Source organism: Sceloporus occidentalis, unplaced genomic scaffold (genome assembly GCF_023333645.1).
Source record: "Sceloporus occidentalis isolate IW3139 unplaced genomic scaffold, rSceOcc1.0.p SCAF_2, whole genome shotgun sequence".
Classification (NCBI taxonomy): Eukaryota; Metazoa; Chordata; class Lepidosauria; order Squamata; family Phrynosomatidae; genus Sceloporus; species Sceloporus occidentalis.
Window position 1 is genome coordinate 118,608,669 of NW_028316982.1, and position 10,813 is coordinate 118,619,481.

At 38.2% G+C, this 10,813-nt stretch overlaps 1 pseudogene; it reads left to right on the forward strand.

Annotated features, from left to right (window-relative positions):
* Nucleotides 1-5,948: 5,948 nt before the first annotated feature.
* LOC149318928 (NEDD4-like E3 ubiquitin-protein ligase WWP2 pseudogene) lies at nucleotides 5,949-8,033 on the forward strand (annotated as a pseudogene).
* Nucleotides 8,034-10,813: the final 2,780 nt, after the last annotated feature.

The window sequence follows — 10,813 nt, forward strand, 5'->3', positions numbered from 1 at the left end:
GGCTGGATTTAGAAATAATCACTCCATTGCTGATCATGCCTTGGTTCTCCAACACCTCTCTGAGAAATATGTATAGTCTCCTAGGGGCTCCCTGTTCACTGCTTTTGTCGACCTTAAACCTGCATTTGATTCTATTCCCAGGAATAAGTTATGGGCCAAATTTGAAGCCACAAATATTGACAGACGTTTGTTAACCCTTGTTCGTAGATTACATGAGAATTCCTCTTTAGCCGTTAGATGTAATATTCATGGAAATACAACAAGATCCATCTCTACATCTAACGGTGTAAGACAAGGGTGTGTGTTAGCCCCGACCCTTTTCAATTTTTATATAAACTCTGTAATTATGACTCTTTCAGCTGTACCATCGCACCATCCAACCTTGTCAAACAGACCTGTGTCAATGTTAGCTTATGCCGATGATATTGTTCTCATGTCACTTACTAGGGTAGGCCTTAGCAGACTCTTGAAAGCCCTTGTAGACTACTGTGAAAACAATTCTTTAATAATTAACTATAGTAAGACCAAAGTTATGGTTTTTTCAAAAAGGCGTATACGTCATAAATGGTCAATAAATAACAACCATATTGAAAAGGTGACATTTTATAAATATTTGGGCATAGTCTTCGACGAAAAGGGATCTGCAAATCTTCACCAAAAGACTGCAATAATGAATGTCCAGAGAAGTCTCTAGGCGCTTTGTTCTTTCTATTTCAATAAGGGTGGTCAATATGTTCCTGCTGCCCTTGAGGTTTTTGGTGCTAGAATCCTATCCCAACTTTTATATGGCTCAGAGATCTGTTCTTTCAATAATTTTGTCCCTTTTGAGACTGTACAGACCAAATTCCTAAGGTCTATACTTGGCATACCAAATTGTGTGCCAAACGCTTCCCTTCGGTTGGAAGCTGGTTTATTATCAGTTGAGGCACGTATGTGGATCTGCAAATTCAATTTTTGGTTAAAATTGCTCTGTATACTGGTCGGCACTTGGCACCACTAATCTTAACAGACCTTTTTACTTCTACCTGGAAGAAATCTTTAGCCATGAAGCTGTCCTCTATTGGGCTATCATTGTCATTTATATCTTCACTAGCTTACATCAAGGCAAAAATTACTATCGTGCAGAGAATTAAAGATATTGACTTGCAAAGTCATAGAAGTCAATCACCACTACATTTTGTTATTGGGGAATCTGGGGAAACTGCGAAATGTGCTAGATATTTTGAATATTTGACCATCCCTAAGCAAAGAAGGGCCTTTATGTTGGGAAGATTAAATATTCTGCCATCAGCAGTTCTGGAGGGAAGGTAAAATAAGGTACTTTACTGTTGTCGGTTTTGTCCATGTGGCCTTGAGGAGATTGAGTCAATTAGTCACGTTCTTCTTAGTTGCCACCTCTATTATTATTATTATTATTATTATTATTATTATTAACCTTTATTTATAAAGCGCTGTAAATTTACACAGCGCTGTACATACAATCATTTTAATTAGACGGTTCCCTGCCCTCAGGCTTACAATCTAAAAAGACATGACATAAAAGGAGAAAGGAAAGGTGGTGGGGCTAGTAGGCTAATACATATAAAGTACATAGCAATACAGGAAATGGTTCGATAAAACTATATAGAGACCCATGCATTTTATATAACTCCTATTGTCAAGAATTTACCTGGAAGGGAGAATCAATTTTATATTAAATATTTTTTAGCAGACCCTAATGAAGATGTAACTAGTAGAGTTGCTAAATTTCTTGCAGCTGCTATTACCCTTCGAAGAGGCTATTCAGTGAACTCTGGAAGTCTAATTATGTCTAATTATGTTAGAGTTTCTATGACTGTATAAGTGGTCATTATTGGATTGTATTTGATCGTTGTGCTGGCTGTGTGCCGTAATAAATATATATATATTTAAAAGAGTTCATCTGAGGGAAAAACACAAACACAACTGACAAGGAAGTAGAATCAAGTTTATAAAATTTTCTGTTTCTTTAGAAATCTGGAACAGATTTGTTTGGGAGGTGATTTGTGTTTGAAGGATTTTAAAAAAATATGTTGAAGGCTGTTTTCAGTCTCTTACATAGTTTAGACATCAGTGAGAGTATGCCATTGTTTCAGAAGTTTTCCTTCCTAATGTAAAAATTATGTACATTGTAATGAATTGGCTTTATCTATATATAATGGAAAATATATGTTTTCCATTATTGACAATAAAAGTTGTTGATGTGTAGACATCTCGACCACAGACTTGGATTGAGAGAATTTGCTGTACTCAAAATTCTGCTATCTTAGGTCCAGCCCAAACAGTTTTCTTGGGATCTAATGCCAATTTTTAGCTCCATGGATCTAAAAATATAGCATAATCCTGTGTGATATGATTTTTATTGCAGAGGTTTTGATGTTTTTAAGTCTGCTTTGAAAGAATTTTATTTTTAGAGATTGCCTACAAATATAAATAATAAATACTAGCAATTAAATGGAATTGTGCAAACTCTTCCTTGACACCTAGAACAGTCCCATTTTTGTGTGCTTGTTGAGTTATCTTGTGGCCTGTAAACCTTTTCTTTTTCAGGTTTTGGAGCCCAGCAACACCACACAGAGTTTTTCTAATATTCACTAAAGATTTGTCCTTTAAAATAAACACAACACCTTTGAGTCAACTTATCCATGGGTCAGTGTAAATACTGCACTTTAACTCTTATTAAAAATGAACTATCCCCTGGTGAAAGGCAAGAGTGAAATCTGTCCTGGAAGCATTGATCTTCCTCTACTGTCTTATCCATTCAGGCTTTCATGTGAGCACAAACAGTTATGCCTGCTGGAATCTTTTAAATTATTAGGCATTGTTTTCCTTGCTCCATCCTTGTTATATGCCCCTAAGTTTTACCCTCGACTTATCCATGGATCATATAAAAGTCCATAATTTTGGCCCCCAAACCTGCCCTCCACTTATACATGAGGTCAACTTATAGTCAAGTATGTACGGTAAACTTTCCTCTCTTGTCGTCTTTCTTGCATTTTCTGTAACTATGATCATTTGCAAACCCCATGTCAGTCAAGATGCCAATCTGTTTTCCTTGTGGTGGAAAAGTGGCTGTCTTCCTCTTTCATGCAGCATTCACAGCTGATAATCCCTTCTAAATGTTTTATTGGCATAATTTGTGTGTGTTTGTTGCAGAAACTGTGGGTGCTATTAAAATGAACAGGGATAGAGGAGCTCTTTTTCATGGTCTTTGAGATTCTAATAACTGGCTATTCCTGCACTTGCATATTTGGAACTTTCTTGAATTTACCAGGCAGATTATTGGTGGTAGCTCCATCCACCCTCTGTTCTGTTCCTGTTTGGGCCCATTTGCTTCAGTTCATAGAATCATAGAATCATAGAATTGTAGAGTTGGAAGAGACCACAAGGGCCATCCAGTCCAACCCCCTGCCATGCAGGAAATCCAAATCAAAGCATCCCCAACAGATGGTCATCCAGTCTCTGTTTAAAGACCTCCAGGGAAGGAGACTCCCACACTCCGAGGGAGTTTGTGTCACTGTCAAACAGCCCTTACTGTCAGGAAGTTCCTCCTAATGTTAAGGTGGAATCTCTTTTCCTGCAGCTTGGATTCATTGTTCCTGGTCCTGTTCTCTGGAGCAGCAGAAAACAAGCTTGTTCCCTCCTCAGTGTGACACCCCTTCAAATATTTAAACAAGGCTATCATATCACTTCTTAACCTTCTTTTTTCCAGGCTAAACATCCCCAGCTCCCTAAGTTGTTCCTCATAGGGCATGGTTTCCAGACCCTTCACCATTTTAGTCGCCCTCCTTTGGATACGCTCCAGTTTCTCAATGTCCTTTTTGAATTGTGGCGCCCAGAACTGGACACAATATTCTAGGTGGGGCCTGACCAAAGCCGAATACAGTGGCACTATTACTTCCCTTGATCTAGACACTATACTTTTATTGATGCAGCCTAAAATTGCATTGGCCTTTTTGGCTGCCTCATCGCACTGTTCACTCATGTTCAACTTGTGGTCTACTTGGACTCCAAGATCCCTTTTACGTGTAGTTTCATTCAGCCAGGTGTCCCCCATCCTATATCTGTGCATTTTATTTTTCTGCCCTAAGTGCAGTACCTTACATTTCTCCATGTTGAATTTCATTTTGTTAGCTTTGGCCCAGCTTTCAAGTCTATTCAGGTCATTTTGAATTTTGATCTTGTCCTCTGGAGTATTGGCTATTCCTCCTAATTTGGTGTCATCTGCAAATTTGATAAGTATTCCCCCAATTTTTTCCTCCAAGTCATTGATAAAGATGTTGAACAGTACTGGGCCCAGGACAGAGCCCTGTGGGACTCCACTGGTCACTTCTCTCCAGGATGAAAAGGTGCCATTTTTGAGCACCCTTTGGGTTCGGCCAGTCAACCAATTACAAATCCATGTAACAGTTACTTTGTCTAGCCCACATTTTACAAGCTTGTTTGCAAGAATGTTGTGGGAAACCTTGTCAAAGGCCTTACTGAAATCAAGATATACTATATCAACAGCATTCCCTTCATCTACCAAGCTGGTAATTTTATCAAAGAAAGAGATTAGATTTGTCTGGCATGCCTTGTTTCTCTGAAACCCATGTTGACTTTTTGTGATTATGGCATTGCTTTCTAGATGTTCACAGACTCTGTTTAATGATCTGCTATAGAATCTTTCCTGGTATTGATGTCAGACTAACTGGACGATAAATGTTGGGATCCTCTTTTTTCCCCTTTTTGAAGATGGGGACAACATTGGGATTTCTCCTGTTCTCCAGGTGTTTTCAAAGATTATTGCCAATGGCTCCGATATTACATTTGCCAGTTCTTTTAATACCCTTGGATGCAGTTCATCTGGTCCTGGAGACCATAATTTTCTTATAAGTTTAGCATATTATAACCTTACCCCACTTGTTGGGTTTTAATACTTAAATAACACTTAAATAACCTTTTCTTCCAACTTTAGATCCTTTGCATGTTCCATTTAAAAAAAAATTCCTCCAACCATATATTCAGTCTTCTAACCTGTCTCTTACTAGATTGAAGATGGATGGAACATTGGCTCCAACCACTTTTCCCCGTTCCCAGTACGGCTTTGAAACTATTCCGTTTTTCATTATATTAATGGCAAACAACAATACATTGGTTTTCCAGTCTATCAACTCATTTATATCATTGTTTTACTCAGGAGTTTTTTCTGGATCAGTTCTTGTAACCGACAACGTGTTTCTTTTTACTGGCTGTGGACCTAACACCTCATCTGGTAAAAAGTCTTTGTTTCTTCCTGTTTCACTGGACCACATTTTTTGAGTGCATTGAGCAATCTTTACATCCTCTTCTGTAGACTGTAAAGCGTCCCTTATTGAAAACATCACGTTCTCTAGATAGTTCATCACGATCTTTGGTCTTTTTTTCTCTATTGAATCTCTTTTTCCAGTTGGGGGATGGCTTTTGGGGTCCCACCAATGCTTGTCTGTCATCTGGTCACCACCAGTATGTTTGACAGTGAAGTTTATAGACGTGAAGATGTTCTGTATATATACATCTATTCTTTCAACTTTGACTTTAAGATTCTTCCAGTCTCTGTGAACTAAACCATTTTCTTGGGTTTTATCACCCATTTGCCAAACTACATGTTTTTTAACACTGTCCCATTTAATATATAGCTTCCAGATATATGTCAGATCTGAAAGTATAGAAAGTTCATCTAGCTGGGATCTATGAAGTTTGTCCTCTATTTCTATAAGAGGTGGATTACAAATGAATTTTATCATTATTATTAAAAACTTGTTGACAGTATGATGTTGTGTCCTTATGAATCTGTAAGGATGCTTTTCCTTTAACCTTGAGTCTTTTTCCTCATCTGATTTTACCAACGGTTTTAAACTTTTAGGACTTTTTTTGAAGGGGGGCTAAATTCTTTTCTCTTTTTAGCTCTAATGATCACAGCCAATTCTTCATCAGCCTCATTAGACCTATTATTTTCAGTGTCCATGGCTCTTATTTTGTTCTCTCTATTTATTATTTTTACTTGTTCTTGTAAGGCTTTTTCTTGTTGTATAATCTCTACTTTTTCTTTTTGTCTGTGATTTTTAGACTTTATATTGAAAAGCTCACGTCGGAGAGTATTGTATTTCGCTTTTACGTGGTAAAACAAGGTTTTCCATCCTTTTGTTTGTGTATTGGCTTTATGGCAATTTTCCAAAAGAGTTTGAACTTTTCTGTCTGTAGAGTTTAGCCTATTTTCCAGTCTAGCAATCTCTGTGTATAGATCTTCAGTTTTTAACTTTATGTTATCAAGTTCACTCTGATCTTTATTGACTTTTTGATGCAGAATCTGATTTTCTTGTTTTAAATCATATAGTTGTAACTTTTTATTTTCTCCTATTAAAGCCTCTTTCTCTCTCTTCTGTTGAATAAACCTCTCATTTGTTTCATCTAGCAAATCCTGTAGTCTGATACTATCTTTTTCATATTTATGTAGGGTTTCATTAGCACTTTTTGAGGAATGTTTCATATCAGAAATGATATATTCTAACTCCGAAATTGTCTTTTCTTTAGTATCTAAATTCATTTTTAGAATAATAATTTCTTCTGTTTTTTTTCTTCTTCTTCTAACAGACCTTGTAACTTCTGGTTTTTGGATTCTAGATTAGCTATTTGTTCTTCAAGTGTATTAATAACTTTATACTGGTTTTTAAACTTTTCTTTAAAACCATCCAGTTCTTCTGTTAACTTTTTCTCATATTTTTCTTCTAATAACTTGTCAGAACCAGTTAAGATCAAGTATAATACTACATATATCCAACTTTCACAGTTTGCAGAATCCAAAGGCACAGGAAAGAAGTTCCCACTTTAAAACCAACCCCTCCTTCCCCAACCAGAGGGGGCTATGAGAAGAGACTCCCCAAAGTGCTCATTCGTTTATGCTTTATGGTTGAAATAATGACCTGGGGGTAAGGAAGCGGGTGTCTGGGAAGGCAGCTTGCAACCACGGCCCACTACATCCAGACACAGCAGAAGGTTTGAGGGCCTGGCAAGGGGGAAAGGGGGTCTGGGAACACTTGGAGATGGGGCTCACATCTGCCCTGCAAGGTGGGCACATGTTGCAGCTGCCTCTTTGGTGTTGAGTGGTTTGACAGACTGAGAGGGCAGGAAGAGCCAGGTGCTGCCCTAGACTTAGCAGGGGGGAGAGAGAACCTTCTGCCGCCTCCGGCCGCCCCAGCTGCAGGATGTCTCAGCGCCTGAGCTTTGGATCTCCACAAGTCATCTCCACAAGTCTCCAGCCATCATCCTGGTGGGAGGACTATTTTTGCTCCCCTCCCAGGAGCCCACAGTGGTTTGTTTTTCCCCAGAGGGATTCTGGGTGCTCTTCACTCCTGCCCAAAGTCCTCCATCTCCTCAAAGACATAAAGGAGGCGGAAGTGGGAAGAAGAAGAAGGGCCCCGATGATGAAATGGCTTCTGCAGAGCTCTCTGTAGAGAAATCTCCACTTAGTGTGAAAGTTATATTGGCAAAGCATGGTGGCTGCCAGTCGCGGATCAACTCCTTTGTGGAGGTGATGGCCGATGGGCTCCCCAGCGAGACCAAGAAGACAGCAAAGAAAGCGGGGAGCTCTGAGCTGCTCTGGAACTAGAGCCTTGTGCTGAATGTCACGCCTCAGTCCCATCTGGATGTCAAATTGTGAAGCTGCCACACTCTCTGGAATGAGCTGCTGAGCATGGCATTCGTCAGCCTCTCCAACCCGCTGAAGCAGAGAAAAGGGAAAGTGGAGAACAAGCAGCTGACCTTGAACCTGCAAATGGAGAACAAATATCAATTTTCCTAGAGAACCCCAGTGTTGATGTGGGAAGCCTGCCAAATGGCAGCATCCTGATGGAAGGGTCACAAGTGGCTGGGAGAGACTCCAGCGGAGGTTCAACTACTTCAAAAACAGGCACCAGATCCCCAGAAGACAAAGACATGGAGCTGCCAGAGAAGCCAGGAATATTTTGGTCGATGGGGAACAAAGTCCAAGCTCCTGAGTTTGGCACCAGCCGGCAGGCAAGGTCCAGACCAGCGCCCTGAATGGCACAGTGAATGGGGAGTCTGCCAGCTCTGAGTGTGATGCTGAAGAAGAGCCAGGTGTGGCCTCTGTGGCTGTGTTGAGGGTGCAACTCAGGACTCTGCTGGGGCAGAGGAATCAGCCCCTGGCCCCGGGAACCAGTCTTCCCAACCAGCTGCACATGATCTGGAGATGTTTCCCCCGGGGTGGAAGCAGCGAGAACTACCTAACAGGAGTGTATATTACGTGGACCACAACACCACGACCACCACCTGGGAGCGACCTCTTCCGCCAGGCTGGGAGAAGCGTGTAGACCCTCGTGGGCTGTATTACTTTTGTGGACCATAACACATGCGCCACCCCAAGACAGCGCCCCTGCCTTTGTTGATTAATGGAGAGGAGCACTTTGAAATCATAAAAATATTGGACTCTAGATTAAACCGGGGCCAATTAGAATATTTGGTACAGTGGAAACATTTCCCAATTGACATGGCTGAGTGGGTAAATGGTAAACATGTTAGTGCTGACAAGTTGATTCAAGAGTTCCATAATGCTCGTCCATACAAGCCAAAGGGGGTGAACTAGAGCTTTAGGGGGGCAGACTATCAGAATCAGTTAAGATCAAGTATAATATTAGACATATCCAGTTATTTAATATTCACTTCATGTATTCAGCTCATATATGATCACTGTTTTATGTTAAATATATATATATATATATATATATATATATATATATATATATTGATCTATATAGTTCTGTGTGTTGTAACACTGCATAGTGTTGGGGGTTGGGAAAGTTAGGTGGAATATTAAGGGTGAGGTTTGGCTTTGTTCTTGCAATAAGTTGGTTGTGGACCATTAGCCTGAGGTTTCCAACTCTCACATAACTCTTTGTTATGCTTCAGTTCTCTCAACTGGTTTTTAAGCTCCATCTCTCTTTGCTGTGTCTCATATTCTTTTCTTTTTATTTCTCTCAAATATTTCAGTTCTCTTAACTCTCCTTCATATTCTTTTTCTTTTAATTCTTTTATGTGTTTTAATTCCTTTAACTCAAGCCTAATCAAATCACACTCCTTGTCTGATATCCTCATATCTTCACAAGCTTTTTCAAAACTGGCTAGATATAAATCAAAGTTACTTCCAGTAACATATTTAGGAAATTTCTTTGGATCATATAGAGGGAAACCATTAATGTTATTCTTGACAATATCAGTAACCCTAGATTTTAAACTTATCATTAAGTCCCATGTCTTCATCTTTATGTCCTGTATTTCGATAACATGAGCCATGCTCTTTTCCATTTCCATAAAATACACTGGTATTTAAATCGGCAACTTAAAGAAAGATTTAGAACAGATCAGAAGGAAAATATAATCACAAAAGAGGAGCCAGAATTGGAAAAATTACTAAAATCGGATAATAAAGGACTTCTTTCAAAACTATATAAATATCTATTAAAAATAGAATTGGAAAAAGAGATAATTAAGAATAACATGGTAGCTTGGGCCCAGAATTTTGGATATAATATTGAATTAAACCAATGGGAACTCAATTGGAACAAACGATTGAAATATACAAGAAGCCAAAATATCAGAGAAAATTAGTATAAAATGTTCTATAGATGGTACCTAACACCTGATAAATTGGCCCAAATATATGGAATGAATGATAAATGTTGGAAATGTTTAAAAGAAAAAGGAACATTTTTCATAGTTGGTGGTCTTGCTCTATAGTTAAAAAATACTGGCATGAGATTGATAAAACAACGTGTAGTCTGTTGAAAATTAAGATACAATTTAAACCAGAAACTTATTTGCTGAACATAATAGATAATAAATTAGAAAAAAACCCATAGTAGAATAATTTTTTATTTAATCACTGCAGCAAGAATAGTATTGGTGTGTTAATGGAAAGAAGAAAATATTCCAGACTTAAAATAATGGACAGAGAAAATTTACAAACTGGACGAAATGGACAAACTGACAAGACTATTGAATGACGAAGACATGGAAGATTTCTTTAAAGAATGGGAAAATGTGATTGCCTTTTTACAACAAGAAGAAGATGAAATATGTATAGAAGGCTTTAAAGATTAAAGGATTTTTGAGAAACAGTGACATATTATAACAGAATTATAATAATGATATATGTATAGATTAATAATTACAGAAAACAGTCAAGAAATTCAACAGGAAACTAGAGTTTTTCTTATATAAAAACTTAAGATGTAGCACACAGAATATAAAATATAGAGAAAAAGATAAAAAGGATCACAAATGAAATGATAAAGATTGTTTTCATGTACAAGATAGGAAGGATTTGTTTTAGTCTAGTGTAAGATGTCTAGTTAGATGTGAGATGTTAAGTGTTAGAATGTCTATAGTTAACGTGGTTTGATATTTGTTAGTATTATGTTTATAAGATTTAGATTAGATTTAGTAAGAGATGCTATTAACTTAGTTTATGTAGTGTTGCTTATGTAATTTGTGTTGTGGTGTTTGTGATTGTTTGTCATATTATTTCAATCCTCAATAAAAATGTAAAAAAATAATCATCTTGGGTTTCTGGTAATTTGAACTCAGAACCCATTAACACCAATTGTCTCCAGCACACTTCTCCTTATATTCTCAGCCACTGGATTTTACGTATCCCGACGCTGCACACCAATTATGTAACGAACCCCCAAAACACAATCCTTTTCTATGATGGCAGGCACCTAGGACTTTTGATCATCCCACCGCTGCCACCAAGTTATGT